This window comes from Saccostrea cucullata, unplaced genomic scaffold (assembly GCF_032062105.1).
Source record: "Saccostrea cucullata isolate Sc308-1 unplaced genomic scaffold, CSIRO_AGI_Scuc_v1 ctg3076, whole genome shotgun sequence".
Classification (NCBI taxonomy): Eukaryota; Metazoa; Mollusca; class Bivalvia; order Ostreida; family Ostreidae; genus Saccostrea; species Saccostrea cuccullata.
Window position 1 is genome coordinate 9,968 of NW_026934504.1, and position 23,374 is coordinate 33,341.

Sequence of the window (23,374 nt, forward strand, 5' to 3'; positions counted from 1 at the left end):
CTTCTACAATTTTGGTCTGATTTCAATATAACTTGGCACACAAGTAGACTACACTAAGATACATAGAATAGTGCATCGCTTTTTGATTTCGATGAACGGTGTTGCCATGGTTACTAAAAATAGAATTTTCTGTGAAATTCCTTTGAAACGCTACTCCTTCTACAATTTTGGTCTGATTTCAATATAACTTGGCACAAAAGTAGACTACACTAAGATACATAGAATATTGCATCGGTTTTTGATTTCAATGAACGGTGTTACCATGGTTACTAAAAATATAATTTTCTGTGAAATTCCTTTAAAACGCTACTCCTTCTACAATTTTGGTCTGATTTCAATATAACTTGGCACAAAAGTAGACTACACTAAGATACATAGAATATTGCATCGGTTTTTGATTTCAATGAACGGTGTTGCCATGGTTACTAAAAATATAATTTTCTGTGAAATTCCTTTAAAACGCTACTCCTTCTACAGTTTTGGTCCGATTTCAATATAACTTGGCTACACTAAGATACATAGAATATTGCATCGGTTTTTGATTTCGATGAACGGTGTTGCCATGGTTACTAAAAATAGAATGTTATGTGAAATTCCTTTTAAACGCTACTCCTTCTACAGTTTTAGTTTGATTTCAAAATAAGTTGGCACACAAGTAGACTACACAAAGATACATAAAATAGTGCAATGGCTTTTGATAAGTACAAACCAATAGAGCTACAGTCTCGACAGAGACTTCTGGTTTAAGATACGGTATCTTAAGCTGTCAACTATCATTTGGCAAAGACAAAATTCATACATTTTAGTTTTAAAATTTGATCATTTTTGTATATCTTTATATGGAGCTCTTCTTTTAAAGGAGATTGAAATAATTTGAAAATGGCTGCCACCCCCTAGCCTCTCTAAATGACCAAAATTCCATTATTTAATTAATGACTCTAATTTTGGCAAAATTATCGAGTATAACCTGGGTCAGTTTACGCTTCGGAGATTATAAACAAGAGGCCCATGGACCACATCGCTCACCTGAGCACCAAGGGTAGGACTAGTATAAAATGGCTTTTTATTGTAAAGTTTAAATCCAAAAGTAGTCCCATGACCAATCATGGATTTGCTATTTTTTAGAAAATGATTAAGAAGAAGATTTTTAAAGAATTTTTCTATATATTTCTATGTAAAACTTTGGTCGGCCATTTTGGCCCCGCCCTACCCCCTGGGGTCATGATTTGAACAAAATTGAATCTACACTACCTGAACATGCTTCCATATAAATATGATGAATAATGGCTTTGTCATTCTTGAGAAGAAGATTTTTAAAGAATTTTCCTATATTTCTCTATGTAAAACCTTGGTCGGCCATTTTGGCCCCGCCCTACCCCCGGGGGTCATGATTTGAACAAACTTGAATCTACACTACCTGAGCATGCTTCCATATAAATATGATGAATTATGGCTTTGTCATTCTTGAGAAGAAGATTTTTAAAGAATTTTCCTATATATTTCTATGTAAAACCTTGGTCGGCCATTTTGGCCCCGCCCTACCCCCAGGGGTCATGATTTGAACAAACTTGAATCTACACTACCTGAGCATGCTTCCATATAAATATGATAAATTATGGCTTTGTCATTCTTGAGAAGAAGATTTTTAAAGAATTTTCCTATATAGTTCTATGTAAAACTTTGGTCGGCCATTTTGGCCTCGCCCTACCCCCGGGGGTCATGATTTGAACAAACTTGAATCTTCACTACCTGAGCATGTTTCCATATAGATATGATGAATTATGGCTTTGTCATTCTTGAGAAGAAGATTTTTAAAGAATTTTCCTATATATTTCTATGTAAAACTTTGGTCGGACATTTTGGCCCCGCCCTTACCCGGGGGGTCATGATTTGAACAAACTTGAATCTACACTACATGAGCATGCTCCCATATAAATATGATGAATTATGGCTTTGTCATTCTTGAGAAGAAGATTTTTAAAGAATTTTCCTATATATTTCTATGTAAAACTTTGGTCGGCCATTGTGGCCCCGCCCTACCCCCAGGGGTCATGATTTGAACAAACTTGAATCTACACTACCTGAGGATGTTTCCCCATAAGTTTCATCTTTCCTGGCACAGTGGTTCTTGAGAAGAAGATTTTTTAAATATACCACTAAATTTTCATTAATTCCCAATTATCTCCCCTTAAATAAGGGCGTGGCCCTTCATTTGAATCCCCTTCACCCAAGGATACTTTGTGGCAAGTTTGGTTGAAATTGGCCCAGCGGTTCTTGAGAAGAAGTCGAAAATGTGAAAAGTTTACAGACAGACGGACAGACAGACAGACAGACAGACGGACGCCGGACAAAATGTGATCAGAAAAGCTCACTTGAGCCTTCGGCTCAGGTGAGCTAAAAAGCGTATGTTGACCCAAACCAGGTTAAACTCGATAATTTGGCCAAGAATTGGATCATTCCTTATAATGAATTTTAAAATAGTCAAGCAACTGTGATGTAAAATTGTGTTGCTTTTTAGCTCACCTGAGCCGAAGGCTCAAGTGAGCTTTTCTGATCACATTTTGTCCGGCGTCCGTCTGTCTGTCTGTCCCTCTGTCTGTCTGTCTGTAAACTTTTCACATTTTCGACTTCTTCTCAAGAACCGCTGGGCCAATTTCAACCAAACTTGCCACAAAGCATCTTTGGGTTAAGGGGATTCAAGTTTGTTCAAATGAAGGGCCACGCCCTCATTCAAGGGGAGATAATTGGGAATTAATGAAAATTTGGAGGCATGTTTTAAAAATCTTCTTCTCAAGAACCACTGTGCCAGGAAAGCCGAAACTTATGTGGAAGCATCCTGGGGTAGTGTAGATTAAAGTTTGTTCAAATAATGACCCCCGGGGGTAGGGCGGGGCCAAAATGGCCGACCAAAGTTTTACATAGAAATATATAGGAAAATTCTTTAAAAATCTTCTCCTCAAGAATGACAAATCCATAATTCATCATATTTATATGGAAGCATCCCCCAGGTAGTGTAGATTCAAGTTTGTTCAAATCATGACCCCCGGATGTAGGGCGGGGCCAAAATGGCCGACCAAAGTTTTACATAGAAATATATAGGAAAATTCTTTAAAAATCTTCTTCTCAAGAATGCCAAAGCCATAATTATTATATTTATATGGAAGCATCCTCAAGTAGTGTAGATTCAAGTTTGTTCAAATCATGACCCCCGGGGGTAGGGCGGGGACAAAATGGCCGACCAAAGTTTTACATAGAAATATATAAGAAAACTTTTTAAAAATATGAAAGCATCCTCAGGTTGTGTTAATTCAAGATTGTTCAAATCATGACCTCTGGAGGTAGGGCGGGGCCAAAATGGCCGACCAAAGTTTTACATAGAAATATATAGGAAAATTCTTTAAAAATCTTCTTCTTAAGAATAGCAAATCCATGATTAGTCATGGGACTACTTTTGGATTTGAACTTTTCAATAATAAACCAATTTCTACTTTTTCCTAGCCACATTGCTCAGGTGAGCGATGTGGCCCATGGGCCTCTTGTTATGAGTTCAAATTTGCCGCTCAACAATACAACCGTAGTAACGGAAATGATGGGAGGTAATAACTGATATATTGACTTAGCAGCCATGATGTTTGTTTACATGAGATAAAATCTCATGCTACTGTGTGTAGGTAAAGGTACATTTATTAAATCTGGAATTTTGCATGAATCCCGAGGACTGGAAATGAAGGGATTGATGAATACATATTGTTCAGCTGGTTGTCAAAGGGATGTGTCCCCATACAAAACCAAATTATACAGAATAATTTGCGTTCCTTTTTAGAAACCATCCAATGAGAGGCTAGAACACAAAATTAAATTATTTACTAATACTCAAAACCAGAGAAGAAAATTTTATAAACATTTATTTTCATCATGTTACCATAGAGGTTTACACACAACAGAACCACTTGACTAGTTGCCATGGATTTTACATTAATTGTAAAGAATTCAATGCATGTTGAAATCATACTAGCAGATTGATTGCTTGACGTATAAAACTTGAGTTTGACTGAAATTGACGATGGATGTAAACAGATGCCAATAGGTGTAACAGTTGATTTTGCGCATATTGAAAGAACGCGAAACGCGCACCATACTTTAATAACCGACAGTCTATTTATAGAGTTTCTGTCCTTGCGCAAGGTATTTGATTTTATTTAGAGATTATATTATTAAAAACTTTATAAAAATTCTATTTGAATATTAATCTAGTTGTTTTCTATGTTTTATTAATTTTCAGTGCAGTGAATTGAATTTATAAAATTATTACTTTGTTGAGTAAATCTCTAAGATATAAACTGGTTCGTCGGGTTGTCTATTTATCACACCTCCTAACCTTATTAATATTCAGGGTCATAAACCCAAGGGAACATTCATTGCATCAGATATTTTATTTAAACAAGGAAAGACAACTCAAGATTTTTAATGGTATAGTCAGTTTCTTTTATCAATTTATATACATTTAAATTGTGATTAATTGGAGGAAAAAAAAGAAAATGTATTGTGAGATATATGTTTTATTTCATTAACATCACATCTGGTCAATGTTTATGTTGACTGAGTATAACATTAACACACAGTTTATTTTCAGTATGAAATACTGCATATGTATATGAATATGTTCACTAAATTTCTATTCAATAAATACAGGTAAATTGATTTTCAACTGTACCTGATTTCACATAAGCTACATATCTGCAGCTACTAGTACATGTAAATATTTCTAGAAGGTATCTATCTACATAATTATATTCAGTTATTTTTTTTTCTTTGTTAAATGAATTCAAGAAAAATAATTTAAACGGATATGCACACAATTTATATATCATGACTCGTATTGAAAAAAAGACAGAGTAAACAAACTGCTTGCAATCATGTTTGTATTTACAAGAAATTTACTAAGCACTACATGTAGACAGACAATGGAATATTCAACAACAAATAAATTGTATATTACAGGGCGTATGTTATAATAAAGACTATGCTGTTTAAAAATGAAGTGAAAATTTATAAAACAATATTTAGATATACGGTACTTCACAAGATCTCCAGATGTTGAATATTTTTTAATAAACAAAACTAAGTGCACATGTACATTCTGTTTATTTTTTTTTCTTCCTACTCAAAAAGATTTAAGTTCCATTTTTTAAAGATAATCAATCTTATAATAAAATTCATAATAAAAATAATTAAGTGTTTCTTTCTTTACTGATCTGATATAAAATACATGTGTAATTAAAATATGTAATTCATATAGTCTAAGCATCAATACCAGTGAGAGCTAGCTATTACCTCCCTTTATTCCAAACATTTTCTATACTGTGACTGAATTTATTAAAAACACCAGTTTTAAGTTATAAATCCTATCTTATTATTTTACAACCTATGAAGTCGCCTGCGTGGTGCAGTGGCAAGAGCATCTGCTCGAGAGTCATGAGTAAGGAGTTGATCATTAAATTGCTGGTTCGAAATCCCACTGTCGGACATAGAGTTAAGACTGCATATACAGAGGTCCTGTGTTGCAGTAGATGCTAGCACCAAAAAGATCCCTCATTGCTCAATTAGCCATGTGTGCCAAGTAAAGGACAAAATTTGCAACTCTCCATCGGCAAATGTTGGCATCCCCATATGAGTGAAAAATTCTCAAGAAGAACGTTAAACAAAATACAAACAATAAACTAAAGAGTCTTTGAATATGCAAATTCTTCTTTTCTTAGAAAGGGATCCTCAAATGATGTTTAGATATGGTACATAAGAGTAGAAAAGTACTGTATCATCCCAGTCTTCATGAATTCAGCAACTATTTGTTATATGGCCTGAAAAATATAAAATATTAATACATTAGCATAAAGTATATGATTGATATACATGTATTTATAATTCATCATAAATTAATTGAATCAATAAAATAAAGCCACATTTGTTATCTTGAAAAACTTATTGAACTGCTCAAAAACTGAGATATCCAAAAGATCCAGGTTGTTCAAGGGACTTTAAAATGACTTTGATATCTCAATGTGTTCAAGATATCACTCTGTGTTCAAGATATATACCAAAGTTCAACTCTAAACAGAGTATATAAAATTCATATATGCCATTTACAGTTGCTAATTCAATCTATCATTGTTCATTAATAATCTGCATGAGAAAGAGATCTGTGCAAAATGAGCTAATTAAATTAACAAAAGTAAAACATATACAATGCAAAGTGTTTGCAAATCATTCATCCAATTTGTAATACTGTCATGAACGTCAGCATACCCTGGGTAGTCAAAGTTTTTTGATTTTAAGATACATGTGTACTGTTGTTTAATTGTACTTAATTAGACTGCACTGTATTCACTTGATTTCCAACAGCACACATTTTTCACATTTATCATCCATCACTTACTATCATGATGAGAGTTATGGCCCTTTTCTATGACCCCAAAATATTGCTATCTCTCTGAAAATTGTAGCTTTTTGACCTTATCTAGTTTGTGAGCTCTGCAGATTATTCATAATCAGCTATTCTAAGTTGCAGCTAGTTTGATATTTAAAGATTAACTGAAAGATTGAAACTCTAGATATTAACTTAAGTCTCCTTAAAATAGGAATTTAAATTATGAAAACTGAAATTATTTAAATCTGGAGCTCTACTTAATTTAAAGCCAAGAAATAAACAAAATGATTTTCCAATATTTACAAAGGACTTTCAACATTTACATTCTGTCTCTGATTATGGCACATCCATTACCCTTGATTTTGGAGTTCTATACTAAGATGTATTCATTCAAAAGAATATGATCTGCTCTGAACTATCTCAGAGTGACTTATCATGACTTTCCTATTCTTGAAAAGAATTGATTTAATTTTTTGTCTACAGATTACTATTGTTCTCTCCATTTTATTGCTTTAGTCTATTTACATCAATAGCATATCATCACCGATTATCAGCATACCTTCTCTTTGGCCTTGACATCCTTTCCTATTCTCCTGGTTGAAGCTTTCATCAGATAAAATGTTTTGTTACAGCTGAACTACAATTATGATTAATAAATTAATACAATCCTCTAAATTTTATTAATCCAAATAAAATGCATGCATTTGCATTTATGTGAAAAAAAACTGAATGAAAAATACTGACAAACATCATTACACTTGAGGCAAATCAGAAAAATATGTGGATCATTTTAAGTTTGCATAAGATGCTGATTTATCTATTGGCATAATTTTTAGTTCATTAAATTGTTTGCTGAAACATACAACCAACTGTATTTATACTGTCCCTTTTAATGGATTTTCTTCTGCCTTTGAACTTACATGTACTGTTATGCAGCATGATGTGAGAATTTTTCCACCCATTCTTTATTATTAAAGGATCTGCTGAAAATAAAACAGAATGTGATTAAATCTTTGAGCATTAAATGAAAACAAAAATCACTGAGCATGCATTATTTTCAATTATATTGACCCTTTTTATCAACATCTCTCTCTCTGTGTGTGTGTGTGTGTGTGTGTGTGTGTGTCTAACTATATATAAATAATTTTACACAGGATTCTTTTATTCTTTAATATGTATACATGTATATATTGGAGTAATTGGGCATTCTTAATTTTTTTATTCCAAACAGCATGATCAGGATGAAAATAATTAAATACTAGTTATAATGTTGCATATTAAATGTTATAAATTTATCATTACAATTACATGTACAATACTCATAACAGGCAAACCTTGAACTTTCACATCACTGTCTTCAGAGTATATCCTGCAACAAACATTCATTGCACATTATAATTGTACTGATTTGATTTTTCTTTTCTATTAATTAATCTGCCTTTTTTAATGAACATGTAACGCCCATGTTTTAAAAGTGGAAAAAAATACTTTCTTGTGTGTGTTATTTGTGTGGGATGGTACATATCATTAAAAAAAACAACAACAACAAAAAGGACGGAATGTCTTGATAGCTGACTTTACAATGCAAGGCTAAAAAATACTTGATTGCCCACTGGACTGGGGTCAGGGAATTTTTTTATCTAGGCTAGTAGTAGCCTAGTGGGTTAGTGATATTATGATGAGCTGAACAGTAAAAAGTCTGTGTGAGCAGTGCAAGAAATTATATACATTTTCTAAATTCAATAATGTTTGTTTATGACCTTATAGGGTCAATTGTGTTATTTTTGTCATACCTGGAGATGACTGTTCAACTGATGTACTCTAACCTGCAAAAGACAAACAATAAAGAAAAATACTTTACATGTAAATTAGAAACATGTATTCTTACAAACGAAAATGCAAAACATCAATGTAAATTATGTTTACATCGACATAAGACACACATTGATGCATGTCTGTAATTTATTATACCCTCCGCTTGAAAAGCGGGAGGGTATATTTTAAAAGTAATTGGAATGTCTGTCCTTCTGTTACGCTTTGGGATTTAAATCTCTTATCCGCTAATTCCTCAGCTCATACCACTGAGTGATATTTGATGAGACTTTCACAGAATCTTTATTACATATTGCAGTGGTGCATCTTCTATTTAACTTTTTGATCCGACACATTTTTTGGGGTTTCCCATAGCAAAACATGGACACTGTCATTATATTCATATGGGAAGCTGTGGGTATCATTTAATTTAGTGTCGGGCAGAGCTCATTGCTCACAGTATATACCTCTAGTTTTATAATATTTATACTATCTCATTAGCTAGTTTTAGATGGGCAATACTTTTAGAGGAAAAAAAGTAGAAAACATAGAAATATTCAAAAACTTTCATAAACTTACATATGTGAAGTTTCATGTCTGATGTATACACAAATATGTGAGAACTGCATGCATTGACATCATGCATCTGATCATAATATCTATGATATTAAATTAGAAAAGTAACAACCATTTTTTTTATCAGTGGGCTCTAGTGAAAAGTAAACTGCATGTTTGATATAAACAGCTGACACTATTAAAACTGCAAACAAATGTAAACAAACCTTTATCCAGGTACTCATGTATATGTGTAGAGGAAATTCGGAAGAACTTCTTGTGCATACACACGAGTGTGGATAGATTTAAATTTTAGTCTCTTGGTATTTAAAAAAAACACACATATGGTTCTCACAAATCACTGGGTATTGATAAGTAAAAATAAAGACTTTCATACGCATAATTCTGCATATATGCATGCATGGTGGACTACCTTACAAGTAGGAACGGCCTATAGCACACCTGCATTTTCTCTTCAAGTAAGACATGCTATTAACATCATTTGACAAACATTCCATGAGTGTGACTAAAATGGGTAGCGAAACCCGGGCCGGGCCGGGATTTTCGATAACGAAAACCGGGTTTTTGATAATCACGAAATAAATACTAATTCTTTCTTCATGAAATTTACGGACATAGTTTATTATTCTAGAATTGGCCTTCGCTGAAAGTTTTAGGTCAAATTGTTGTGTTTTTTAATGATTATCACCGATTGTTCTTTTCCAAGTGACTAAAATGGGTAGCGAGCCCGGATTCCTCATTTTGGCGATTAAAACTTAATTTCGGCAGCATATTTACAATTATTTCATTTGGATCTTTGAAATTGAACTTATACTACCTAAAACATTTGACTGTTGCAGTAATAAATCACGATTATTGAAAATATACGCATTTTTTGAACCCCCGGGATTGGTCGAAACCGGACACGTTCACCCGGGAAAAACCTTTTATTTCCGAAATACTTATCAGATAATGACATATAATTGAAATATAAATGACTCTATTTTGATTTGCATATTTTAATTAATTTTTTCCAATTTATTTCTTAGTTGTATCTCGGATAGGGACTGAAAAAAATCTACATTCTTTCTCTGGCAATCCGGAATTATTAATTTGCCCCGGGCAAACGCGTCCGGTTTTGACCTGTCCCGGGTCTATGAAAAATGACAAAAACCCTAATAATTGACATTTAATTTAATAATAATTGAACAATTTAACCATTTGGAGTTAATAAACAACCATTAAATGCAAATATCACAAAGACTTTCGATGCATTAAGCTTAAAATCGTCAAAATGAGTAAACCGGGCTCGCTACCCATTTTAGTCACACTCACATTCCATGAAATATTTAGCCATTTTGTGCTACAGGTAATCGAAAAAATAAATAAAATTCCACTTACGAGTGTTTTTGTTTACTAAATCAATGTATGTGGGTTAATCTTGACCGACACAAATACTCCCTGTGGAAACATGTTTACAAAATCGAGAGGTGCTGTTTTGACACTTTAAAGTGCAATAGCACTTGACAGAATGAGAAAGTGTATACTTACTTTCACTTTTCAAGTAAAGAAACGTTTGTTTTTCAACTTTTTGCAATTTACAAACCTTATAAATCGAGAAAACATAAAGTTTTACCTCTTTTTTCATGTTAAATTTCTCTCTCGATTTTCACCACTGGCATGTTGCTCTCGTTGAGTTCTCGCGAGGAAAGCTGTTCGGACGTTTACGGATTTTGTTCATATTTATTACGGTTATCTCCGAATTCTTCCGATTTATGCTAATAAGGTTAGGAGGTGTGTTTATGGACTTTTACGAGAAGCACTGACTTTTACAGTTGACTGTTTACTTGGACATTTAAACATTCACATCTACGGAGGTACAGAATTGATAATGGAAAAGAAAATCTTTCTATTGGTCATGGTAATGGTTTTAGGGGCACTTGCATGAGAAGGACTGGATTTGAGGGTAGGATGGTTGACGTTTTCTTCAAGGACAACTTAACTGTGCTTTGAAACAGCCCTTTATTTTCGTTGAATTGAAAGTTGAGGAAAATTATTATATCGTAAAAGAGCTTCCGTACACTGTCCTAGTGTGAGAGTAATTCGTCAACCGTAAAAGTCAGTGCTTTTCGTAAAAGTCCAATACTCACTATGCTGACGCCCCTGTTGTGAACGGAACGTGTACGTGTTCGAGATTGTGTTTGAGACGCGTGTTACAGTAAGAATGGTGTTAATCTAGTTTTTATTACTCTGAATATTATATCTTTTTAGTTCACCTGAGCCGAAGGCTCAAGTGAGCTTTTCTGATCACATTTTGTCCGTCGTCCGTCCGTCCGTCTGTCTGTCCGTCTGTAAACTTTTCACATTTTCGACTTCTTCTCAAGAACCACTAGGCCAAATTTGACCAAACTTGGTACAAAGCATTCTTGGGTGAAGGGGAATTTAAATTGTTAAAATAAATGGCCAAGTTCCCTCACAAGGGGAGATAATCAAGAAAAGACAAAAATAGGGTGGGGTCATTAAAAAATCTTCTTCTCAAGAACCACTGGGCCAGAAAAGCTGAAACTTATATGGAAGCGTCCTGGGGTAGTGTAGATTCTAAATTGTTCAAATCATGACCCCAGGGGAAAGGGCGGGGCCACAATTGGGAATCAAAGTTTTACATAGAACTATATAGGAAAAATCTTTGAAAATCTTCTCAAGAACCACTGGGCCAGAAAAGCTGAAACTTATGAGGAAGCATCCTGGGGTAGTGTAGATTCTAAATTCTTCAAATCATGACCCCTGGGGGAAGGGCGGGGCCACAATGGGGAATCAAAGTTTTACATAGAAATATATAGGAAAAATCTTTGAAAATCTTCTCAATAACCACTGGGCCAGAAAAGCTGAAACTTATGTGGAAGCATCCTGGGGTAGTGTAGATTCTAAATTCTTCAAATCATGACCCCTGGGGGAAGGGCGGGGCCACAATGGAGAATCAAAGTTTTACATAGAAATATATAGGAAAAATCTTTGAAAATATTCTTCTCAAGAACCACTGGGCCAGAAAAGCTGAAACTTATGTGGAAGCATCCTGGGGTAGTGTAGATTCTAAATTGTTCAAATCATGACCGCCGGGGAAAGGGCGGGGCCACAATGGGGAATCAAAGTTATACATTGAAATATATAGGAAAAATCTTTGGAAAACTTCTTCTCAAGAACCACTGGGCCAGAAAAGCTGAAACTTACGTGGAAGCATCCTGGGGTAGTGTAGATTCTAAATTCTTCAAAGCATGACCCCCTGGGGAAGGGCGAGGCCACAATGGGGAATCAAAGTTGTACATAGAAATATATAGGAAAAATCTTTGAAAATCTTCTCAAGAACCACTGGGCCAGAAAAGCTGAAACTTATGTGGAGCATCCTGGGATAGTGTAGATTCTAAATTCTTCAAATCATGACCCCTGGGGGAAGGGCGGGGCCACAATGGAGAATCAAAGTTATACATAGAAATATATTGGAAAAATCTTTGAAAATCTTCTTCTCAAGAACCACTGGGCCAGAAAAGCTGAAACTTATGTAGAAGCATCCTGGGGTAGTGTAGATTCTAAATTGTTCAAATCATGAACGCCGGGGAAAGGGGGGGGGGGCCACAATGGGGAATCAAAGTTATACATAGAAATATATAGGAAAAATCTTAGAAATTTTTCTTCTCAAGAACCACTGGGCCAGAAAAGCTGAAACTTACGTGGAAGCATCCTGGGGTAGTGTAGATTCTAAATTCTTCAAAGCATGACCCCCTGGGGAAGGGCGAGGCCACAATGGGGAATCAAAGTTATACATAGAAATATATAGGAAAAATCTTTGAAAATCTTCTTCTCAAGAACCACTGGGCCAGAAAAGCTGAAACTTATGTGGAGCATCCTGGGATAGTGTAGATTCTAAATTGTTCAAATCATGACCCCTGGGGGAAGGGCGGGGCCACAATGAAGAATCAAAGTTATACATAGAAATATATTGGAAAAATCTTTGAAAATCTTCTTCTCAAGAACCACTGGGCCAGAAAAGCTGAAACTTATGTAGAAGCATCCTGGGGTAGTGTAGATTCTAAATTGTTCAAATCATGACCGCCGGGGAAAGGGCGGAGCCACAATGGGGAATCAAAGTTATACATAGAAATATATAGGAAAAATCTTTGAAAAACTACTTCTCAAGAACCACTGGACCAGAAAAGCTGAAACTTATGTGGAAGCATTCTGGGGTAGTGTAGATTCAAAATTGTTCAAATCATGACCGCCGGGGAACGGGCGGGGCCACAATGGTGAATCAAAGTTATACATAGAAATATATAGGAAAAATCTTAGAAATTTTTCTTCTCAAGAACCACTGGGCCAGAAAAGGTGAAACTTACGTGGATGCATCCTGGGGTAGTGTAGATTCTAAATTCTTCAAAGCATGACCCCCTGGGGAAGGGCGGGGCCACAATGGGGACTCAAAGTTATACATAGAAATATATAGGAAAAATCTTTGAAAATCTTCTTCTCAAGAACTACTGGGCCAGAAAAGCTGAAACTTACGTGGAAGCATCCTGGGGTAGTGTAGATTCTAAATTCTTCAAAGCATGACCCCCTGGGGAAGGGCGAGGCCACAATGGGGAATCAAAGTTATACATAGAAATATATAGGAAAAAATCTTTGAAAATCTTCTTCTCAAGAACCACTGGGCCAGAAAAGCTGAAACTTACGTAGAAGCATCCTGGGGTAGTGTACATTCTACATTGTTCAAATCATGACCCCCGGGGAAAGGGCGGGCCACAATGGGGGAATCAAAGTTTTACAAAGAAATATATAGGAAAAATCTTTGAAAATCTTCTTCTCAAGAACCACTGGGCCAGAAAAGCTGAAACTTATGTGCAAATGGAAGGATCCTGGGGTAGTGTAGATTTCAAAATGTCTAAATAATGATCAGTGGGGGTAGGGTGGGGATGCATTATGTATTACAAGGGGGAAATCTGGTAAAGAACAGAATGGTCAAAGCTTCTCAGGTGAGCGATGTGGCCCATGGGCCTCTTGTTTCGTTAATATAATAAATACCGGTATCTTGCTTATTTCAATGTAAAGACTACACACGCAGTGTAAACTATTTCATGTATGAGTGACTGGGTGTGGCATCGCCATATTTTGGTGGTATGCTTCAGCTGAATTTACTGATTAATTCTTTTATTTTTGTTTGTGTGTTCTATTGGCAATGCGTGTATATATTTTTGTTTGTTTGTAGCTCATTGCCAATTTGATAAAAGAACCGTAAAAAAGAAGTCTCTGTCGAGACTGTAGCTCTACTGGTATGTACTTATCAAAAACCATTGCACTATTTTATGTATCTTTGTGTAGTCTACTTGTGTGCCAACTTATTTTGAAATCAAACTAGAACTGTAGAAGGAGTAGCGTTTTTAAGGAATTTCACAGAAAATTCTATTTTTAGTAACCATGGCATCACCGTTCATCAAAATCAAAAACTGATGCACTGTTTTATGTATCTTAGTGTAGTCTACTTGTGTGCCAAATAATACTGAAATCAGACCAAAACTGTAGAAGGAGTAGCGTTTTTAAAGAATTTCACAGAAAATTCTATTTTAAGTAACCATGGCAACACCGTTCATCGAAATCAAAAACCGATGCACTATTCTATGTATCTTAGTGTAGTCTACTTGTGTGCCAAGTTATATTGAAATCAGACCAAAACTGTAGAAGAAGTAGCGTTTTTAAGGAATTTCACAGAAAATTCTATTTTTAGTAACCATGGCAACATCGTTCATCGAAATCAAAAACCGATGCACTATTCTATGTATCTTTGTGTAGTCTACTTGTGTGCCAAGTTATATTGAAATCAGACCAAAACTGTAGAAGAAGTAGCGTTTTTAAGAAATTTCACAGAAAATTCTATTTTTAGTAACCATGGCAACATCGTTCATCGAAATTAAAAACCGATGCACTATTCTATGTATCTTTGTGTAGTCTACTTGTGTGCCAACTTATTTTGAAATCAAACTAGAACTGTAGAAGGAGTAGGGTTTTTAAGGAATTTCACAGAAAATTCTATTTTTAGTAACCATGGTAACACCGTTCATCGAAATCAGAAACCGATGCAATATTCTATGTACCTTAGGGTAGTCTACTTGTGTGCCAAGTTATACTGAAATCAGACCAAAACTGTAGAAGGAGTAGCTTTTTTAAAGAATTTCACAGAAAATTCTATTTTTAGTAACCATGGCAACACCGTTCATCGAAATCAAAAACCCATGCACTATTCTATGTATCTTAGTGTAGTCTACTTGTGTGCCATGTTATATTGAAATCAGACCAAAACTGTAGAAGAAGTAGCATTTTTAAGGAATTTCACAAAAAATTCTATTTTTAGTAACCATGGCAACATCGTTCATCGAAATTAAAAACCGATGCACTATTCTATGTATCTTTGTGTAGTCTACTTGTGTGCCAACTTATTTTGAAATCAAACTAGAACTGTAGAAGGAGTAGCATTTTTAAGGAATTTCACAGAAAATTCTATTTATAGTAACTATGGCAACACTGTTCATCAAAATTAAACATAGGTAATCAAAGATTACGAAGCTCACCTCGACGAATGTTATCAGTTTAAGTAATGCAAATCTCACATATTTTCATATTTTCTTAATATTTAGCATTCATCCCAACAACAATATTCTTGAAAGTTGTGTTTAACCCCTTACATGGCATATACACACTTCTAAGCCTGTATCGTGAAAAATATGTATATGTATAGTGTAAACAAATATTCATAACTGTTAATATTGCATATATCAAGGTCTTCAAGTTCATTCGGATTGATCTGTTCCCAAAACTTTAACCAAGTCTCTTGTATGGAAAATATAGGTCAGATCCAGCATCCGAAGCAAGTCTGATAGTGTCCATCCTTAGATGCATCATCCATGCAAGTTTGGCTAACCTAGGGCTTATAGTTACTTGGGAATGAAAATGTAGGTCAGATCCAGCATCCAAAGCAAGTCCGGTAGTGTCAATCCCTAGACGCATCATTCATGCAAGTTTAGTTTAGCTAGGGCTTATAGATACTTGGGAATGTAAATATAGGTCAGATCCAGCATCCGAAGCTAGTCTGGTAATGTCCATCCCTAGATGCATCATCCATGCAAGTTTGGTCCAAATAGGGCTTATAGTTACTTGGGAATGAGAATGTAGGTCAGATTTAGCATCCGAAGCAAGTCTGGTAGTGTACATCCCTAGATGCATCATCCATGCAAGTTTGGTCCAAATAAGGCTTATAGTTCCTGTGGAATGGACCTGCTCCAAAAACTTTAACCTGGTCACTCATCTGGAACATGTAGGTCAGATCCAGCATCCGAAGCAAGTTTGGTAGTGTACATCCCTAGATGCATCATCCATGCAAGTTTGGTTCGAGTAGGGCTTATAGTTCCTTGGGAATGGACCTGCTCCAAAAACTTTAACCTGGTCACTCATCTGGAAAATGTAGGTCAGATCCAGCATCCGAAGCAAGTTTGGTAGTGTACATCCCTAGATGCATCATCCATGCCAGTTTGTTTCGAGTAGGGCTTATAGTTCCTTGGGAATTGACCTGCTCCAAAAACTTTATCCTGGTTACTCATCTAAAAAATGTAGGTCAAATCTAGCATCCGAAGCAAGTCTGGTAGTGTACATCCCTAGATGCATCATCCATGCAAGTTTGGTCAGGGTAGGGTTTATAATTCCTTGGGAATAGACCTGCTCCAAAAACTTTAACCTGCTCCAAAAACTTTAACCTGGTCACTCATCTGGAAAATGTAGGTCAGATCCAGCATCCGAAGCAAGTCTTGTAGTGTACATCCCTATATGCATCATCCATGCAAGTTTGGTTTAGGTAGGGCTTATAGTTACTTGGGAATGGACTTGCTCCTAAAACTTTAACCTGGGACGCCGACGCCAACGCCAACGCCGGGGGTATAGCATAAGCTCATCTCGACTTCGTCGAGGTGAGCTAAAAACCGATGCACTATTCTATTTATCTTAGTGTAGCCTACTTGTGTGCCAAGTTATATTGAAATCAGACCAAAACTGTAGAAGGAGTAGCGTTTTAAAGGAATTTCACAGAAAATTCTATTTTTAGTAACCATGGCAACACCGTTCATCGAAATCAAAAACCGATGCACTATTCTATGTATCTTAGTGTAGTCTACTAGTGTGCCAAGTTATATTGAAATCAGACCAAAACTGTGGAAGGAGTAGCGTTTTAAAGGAATTTCACAGAAAATTCTATTTTTAGTAACCATGGCAACACCGTTCATCGAAATCAAAAACTGATGCACTATTCTATGTATCTTAGTGTAGTCTACTTGTGTGCCAAAGTATATTGAAATCAGACCAAAACTGTGGAAGGAGTAGCGTTTTAAAGGAATTTCACAGAAAATTCTATTTTTAGTAACCATGGCAACACCGTTCATCGAAATCAAAAACCCATGCACTATTCTATGTATCTTAGTGTAGTCTACTTGTGTGCCAAGTTATATTGAAATCAGACTAAAATTGTAGGAGGAGTAGCGTTTTGAAAAATTGTTTACAGACAGACGGACAGACAGACGGACAGACAGACAGACAGACGGACGGACGCCGGACGCATTACTATCGCATAAGCTCTTCTGGTCTCTGACCAGTAGAGCTAAAAAGAACTTGACTTCTCTTTAGTCGTTACATAAGAAATAAGATATTTTTAGTTTCATTGGGGTATTACATGAAAAGTCTGATTATGTGACCAACTTCCATGTCATTGAAAATTGAATTTCACTTTTATCAGAATTGTTATATAAGGAAAGACATCAGCAAATCTAAACATTTAAATTTGAAAAATTTTCACACAAATTAGGCAGCAAACAATGTTTTTGAAAATTTAAAAGATGCTTTGAATTATTCGAGTACTTTTTTTGTTTGTTACTTGGCAGAAGGAAAGCAGACATTTTCATTTATTTAAGTTGTCATAGTATTTGAGTTTTCATACCTTTAATTTCAAAACGAATTACTTTTCTCCCTGATTTATTGGACTTGTTTCTCACAGTGTTGATCGCCCAAGGATTAGTAGTAGAGAAGAATCAGTTTTAATCTCTTCTTGTTATCCAAAGAAGTAATTGGCTGTCTGGTTGTGCAGAATATGTCGACAATCTATAATGTTTGCTCAGTTAAGAAGTGTGATGCTTGCTGCAATGTATTCTGGAATTTTGAGGGGGAATTGGTACGATTTCATCAGTATGAGAATGTCCCTTTTAAGAACCTAAATAGCTAGCCAATTTCTCATCTTCGCTGCTGGTGTAAGGTTGATATATTTTTCTGTAAGCTCCCTATATATACAGAACCCATCTTGAAAGTTGAAATGAAAGATCTCTACAAAGTGTTCCCACCAAACATTTCTTTTCAAGCAGCAAATATCTTCCAGGCTCGGTCTTGTGTTGTAACTTACTTGATTCTATGTTGTTATTTTCTCTAGGCAGTGCATCACATCTTGCATGTTTACTTTTTTGTGCAGGTGAAAGAATATGTTTTAAAAACTTAATGATCAGAGGTTCTAGGTGTTTCGATTGCTGAGACTCCATCTCTCATTACATAATGCACATAAATTTTCTTTTCCCCAAACATATCCACATTTTTCCAAAATATAATGCAGATGTATAGTGTGCTGACCCTGGATTACATCCAAAATACACCACTGGCCGCCTGTAAAAATTGTCATCTTGTTACTTATGTAATACTAACAAGCAATTTAACTGCGTCCAGTCAATAAAAGGAAAACAAATTGAAGAAAAATGGAAGCGGAAAACTTTGTAAACACACCAAAAGTAGTTCCAGCTGCTTAGTGCAAGCGAAATATAGATTCCATTGATGCAGTTAGCAAAAGAATTTTTTTTCCAATCAGAATCAATCATTTTATAGGAATTAAATGATAAAAAGATCCCTCACTGTTCAATGATTGTAAGTTCTGTGTATACTACAAAATTTGCAACTCTCCACCAAAACTGTAGGAGGTGTAGCATTTTAAAAACGAAATTTCTATTCATAGTAACCACAGCAACACCGTTCATGGAAATCAAAAACCGATGCACAGAATTATGTATCTTAGCGTAGTCTACTTGTGTGCCAAGTAACATTGAAATCAGACCAAAACTTTAGGAGGAGTAGCATTTTGAAAGCGTTTCAAAGAAATTTCTATTTTTAGTAACCAAGGCAACATCATTCATTGGGGTGTTGCTAAAACGCGGAACGGAAAACGGAATGGAACGGAAAACGGAAAATATAATTTCAGATTAAATAATCTTAAATACACAAATTTTATCAGAAACGGTAAATTTATGCATATTTAATCCCACATTAATAAATGCAAGTTGATTATAGTCATGTTAAGTCTCTTATTCACGAAAACCGCGACATAGCAGTGACGAAAAAGGGGGGGGGGTGTCGGAGAAGAAACAATCAATTTACTAGTACCTGAAAAGAACTGGACAAGCGATAAAAGAAAACAATTGTTCTATTCGAAAGGGGAGGGGGGTAAATTCCGACTCAGATTCTTTCAGTACTTCTTTTTACACTAACTTACTACATAAATTTAACAGAAAGTGTTGGGGGTTTCAATGAACAATTCTATAATGAAAACCTTATGTCTGGAAAAAAATGGGGAGGGGGAGGCAAACATTTGATATCTAAATGAATCATGTTAATTAATAAGAGAAATAAACATCTAAAAAAATATCTTAAGATTACTGTTAGAGTACCCCTTTCGGATAAACACCTCGAGTGTAAAACTTGTTAAAAATTTGTGCAAAATAGAGCTGCTTTCTAACTATTAAAATCCTGGATATATAGATAGAGTCATAAATCTTAACTGTGGCAAAATTTATGTATCATCTGTACAGTCAATGAAATTAAAGTGTGTTTGGAGGTGAGGGTTGGGTATGAATGATCGACCCCGTAAACATTTTCAGATTCCCTGTTTTTCGTCTCATATCTGAAAAGTTGCAACTAAAGAAAACAGTTGAACATGTAGCTGCAGATCTGTAGCTCTCCGAAAAAAATATATTGATAGACCAGAGAGGTACAGAGCCACCCATTGAAAAAACTTTATATTTATTGCGCACAAAAAAGTGCGCTCGGTTCTTGATTAATTCTTCCAAATTCTTACCTCAATTGCAAAAAAGGGAAGATTTTAAACATTCCTTTCTCCTCTATCAAGTACTCGCGTAGTTGACATCTGAACGAAGCATATTGGACCGATTTATATTTGAAACCAAAATGGCAATATACATAAGCGAAATGTTCTATGATTACAATATCAGGGTCAGGCGGACAATTAACAACAATTATGAGGAATGCCACGGTTTGGTTGTGGAAACAGCGAAAGAATATGCTCGGAACACACGGTTAGTAATCATGGTAATGTTTTGAGATCACAGTTTAAAAACATGGAGAAATAAATCGAGAACCGAGCGCACTTTTTGTGCGCAATAAATATACAGTTTTTTCAATGGGTGGAACTGTAGCTCTCCGGTCTATCAATATATTTTTTTTTTCGCATCTTCGCTAGCCAAGGGTTTCTGATACGCTATTCTCCTCATGAGGAGAGTAGCGTATCAGAAACCCTTGGCTAGCGAAGATTTTTTTTTCGGAGAGCTACAGATCTGCAGCTATTGAACATGCTGTTAAATTCATTTGAAAGTACTTTCTTCTTATGTTCATATTTTAATTTCTCAACATGCATTGATATCATGTCACTGATTTAGAGGGACCAAGACCCCCCCCCCCTAACATATTTTTACAAAACATACATGAAATTTATTAAATCAATTTTTGTGTTGCTGAGGGCACATATTCCGACCACAAACTGCCCCCACTTTCAAGATTCCTGGATACGCCACTGCATGCATAATCTGAATGTCAAAACGGTGCATGTTTTTTTGTCTTTACCATAGGCGTCGGAACGGGGTGGGGGACGCAAGGGGGGGGGCTTAGCCCCCCCCACTTTTTTTCCAAACATACATCTAGTATAGATATTGAACATTGCTTTGTAGTTTTAGCCCCCCCCCCCCCCCCCACTTTCCACAGACACGTCGCAATATAGGTTAAAAATTGTGAAAGTGATGGTGTTTGGGAAAAAAAAATTGCCATTGAAGTTCGAACCTACAACCCCCCCCCCCCCCCCCAACGAAATAGGATTTCCGTGTTTGGGAAATGTTCATCATATCCTCTTTTTTTTTCTTGCTTGTCAGGTTTTCCTGAAAGTATATTTTTTTTTTACACCTAGCCCCCCCCCCTTTCAATTTGCTTCCGACGCCAATGTTTACAGACACATGTATGTACATACTAGCAGTTTTTTTCCTTCCGCCTATTCATATTTTTCGTTTATGAATGAGCTTTCTTAAAAAAAATTAATTTGAACGAAACCTTCAGATGGATACCCTGGATTTGAGTCTAGTAAGTATATATCTCACAGACTATATTTATTGACCATCCCACGTACATGTGCCAGTTCTGAGGGGTGCATCAGGTTAATGAATATATCGTATTTTACTATAATTTTTCATTAGAGGTGCCTTTTATATCATGAATATTGCTTTTTATGTTAATTTATATCAAATCTAGGTTATTTGCTTGACATTAATTTTCCGTTTTCCGTTCCGTTCCGCGTTTTGGCAACACCCCATTCATTGAAATCAAAAACCGATGCAGAGAAATATGCATCTTAGTATAGTCTACTTGTGTGCCACGTTATATTGAAATTGGACCAAAACTGTACGAGGAGTAGTATTTTGAAAAAATTGTTTACAGACAGACAGTCAAACAGACGGACGGACGACGGACGAATTACTATTCCCCATTTTAAAAAGTGAGTTATCTCCCCTCAAAATCGGAATGGAACGGAAAACGGAATGGAACGGAAAACGGAAAATGTAATTTCAGATTAAATAATCTTAAATACACAAATTTTATCAGAAACGGTAAATTTATGCATAATGGGGAATTGCATAAGCTCTTCTGGTCTCCGACCAGTAAAGCTAAACACCAGGATAACGGGCAGTACTATTCTCAAAGTTCACACTTCTTTCAAACCACAGGAGTCTGACGTTTTTCTCGTCTTAAAAAAACAAAAAAACAAAAAAAAAACAGAAAAAAATTTCCCCATCCTCTAGGTTTGGCCAGAAAACTTTTGCGACTAATACAGTATCTAGAGTGTTTGTGTTATATGTTTAAGTTTTAAAAAAATGCACTTTCTTCACGACTACGGGCCGTGCATGGCCCTTTTTCCACCTCGACAGCTCATTCTGGACTCCATGTCACTAAACCGGAGGCGAATCCCGCAGTGAATATTTGACGTAATTGAAGAAAAGAAAGAAAAATGCAAAAAAAAAAACTCCATGTACAATATTACGTTACAATATGTGTTCAATTAGAAAAATGTATTTTTTAAAACAAAATATCCGAAGTGTTTGTGTCATTTATTTAAGGCGAAAAATCCAATTTGCTTCACGAGTATGGACCATGCATGGCCCCTTTTCCGCCTTGACGTCTCATCCTGGACACCATGTCACTAAACCGGAGGTGAATCCCGCAGTGAATATTTGACGTAATTGAAGAAAAGAAAGAAAAATACAAGTAAAACTTCATGTACAGTATTATGTTACCATATGTGATCAATTAAAAAATGTATTTTTTAAAACAAAATAATTCTTTATCAGGTCGCTAAGTCTAGCTGTCTGGCCCTTTGTTGACTGGTCTATTCTTACATGAATGCCATGCCTGACTTAAAGTCCAAGGATGACAGTGAATTGTACAGAGTGAAAGATGGCCTTATATTTCATTAGTTCCCAAACAATTTTGTAGAGCCAAAACTTCCTTTCAATTAATTAAGTATTACAAGATTAAATATGATATGAGCAGTTTTGAACATATGGTCAACCACTGCATATATCCTATGTTACATTAATGCTGTTATATGCAGATCAGATTAATATCCCCTCGCTATGTTATACGGGGTTGGAGGGGATATAGTAAAGCAAACGAGTGTGTTGGCTTGTGAGCGAGTTGGCGCTGTACAAAATGGAAGTGACGTAATTTGCATCGGGATCGGAATGATCTGATTAGTTTATATGCTTTTTACGAAGGGATGCGCCACCTTGAAATATCCTTTTTAGCTCTATTGGTCAGAGACCAGAAGAGCTTATGCGAAAGTAATGCGTCCGGCGTCCGTCCGTCTGTCTAAACAATTTTTCAAAATCCTACTCCTCCTACAGCTTTGGTCTTATTTCACTACAACTTGGCACACAAATAGACTACACTAAGATACATAATTCTGTGTATCGATTTTTGATTTTGATGAACAGTGTTGCCGTGGTTACTAATCATAGAAATTTCTGTGAAATACTTTCAAAATGCTACTCCTCCTACAGTTTTGGTCTGATTTTAATATAACTTGGCACACAAGTAGACTACACTAAGATACATATTTTATTATATGGGTTTTTGATTTCGATGAACTGTGTTGCCATGGTTACTAAAAATAGAAATTTCTGTGAAATACTT

General features: G+C 35.5%; 1 long non-coding RNA gene across 2 annotated transcripts; it reads right to left on the reverse strand.

Moving 5' to 3' along the window:
* Positions 1-4,908: 4,908 nt before the first annotated feature.
* Positions 4,909-10,315, reverse strand: LOC134240889 (uncharacterized). 2 transcript variants are annotated; one of them, XR_009986538.1, is made up of 6 exons: positions 10,193-10,315; positions 8,218-8,250; positions 7,751-7,793; positions 7,345-7,407; positions 6,984-7,061; positions 4,909-5,858 (listed from the first exon to the last, which is right to left on the reverse strand). It is a non-coding gene; the product is annotated as an uncharacterized LOC134240889 (long non-coding RNA). The 2 variants fall into 2 exon arrangements; XR_009986539.1 differs by lacking the exon at positions 10,193-10,315 and having other exon boundaries at positions 8,218-8,366.
* Between the last annotated feature and the right edge of the window lie 13,059 nt (positions 10,316-23,374).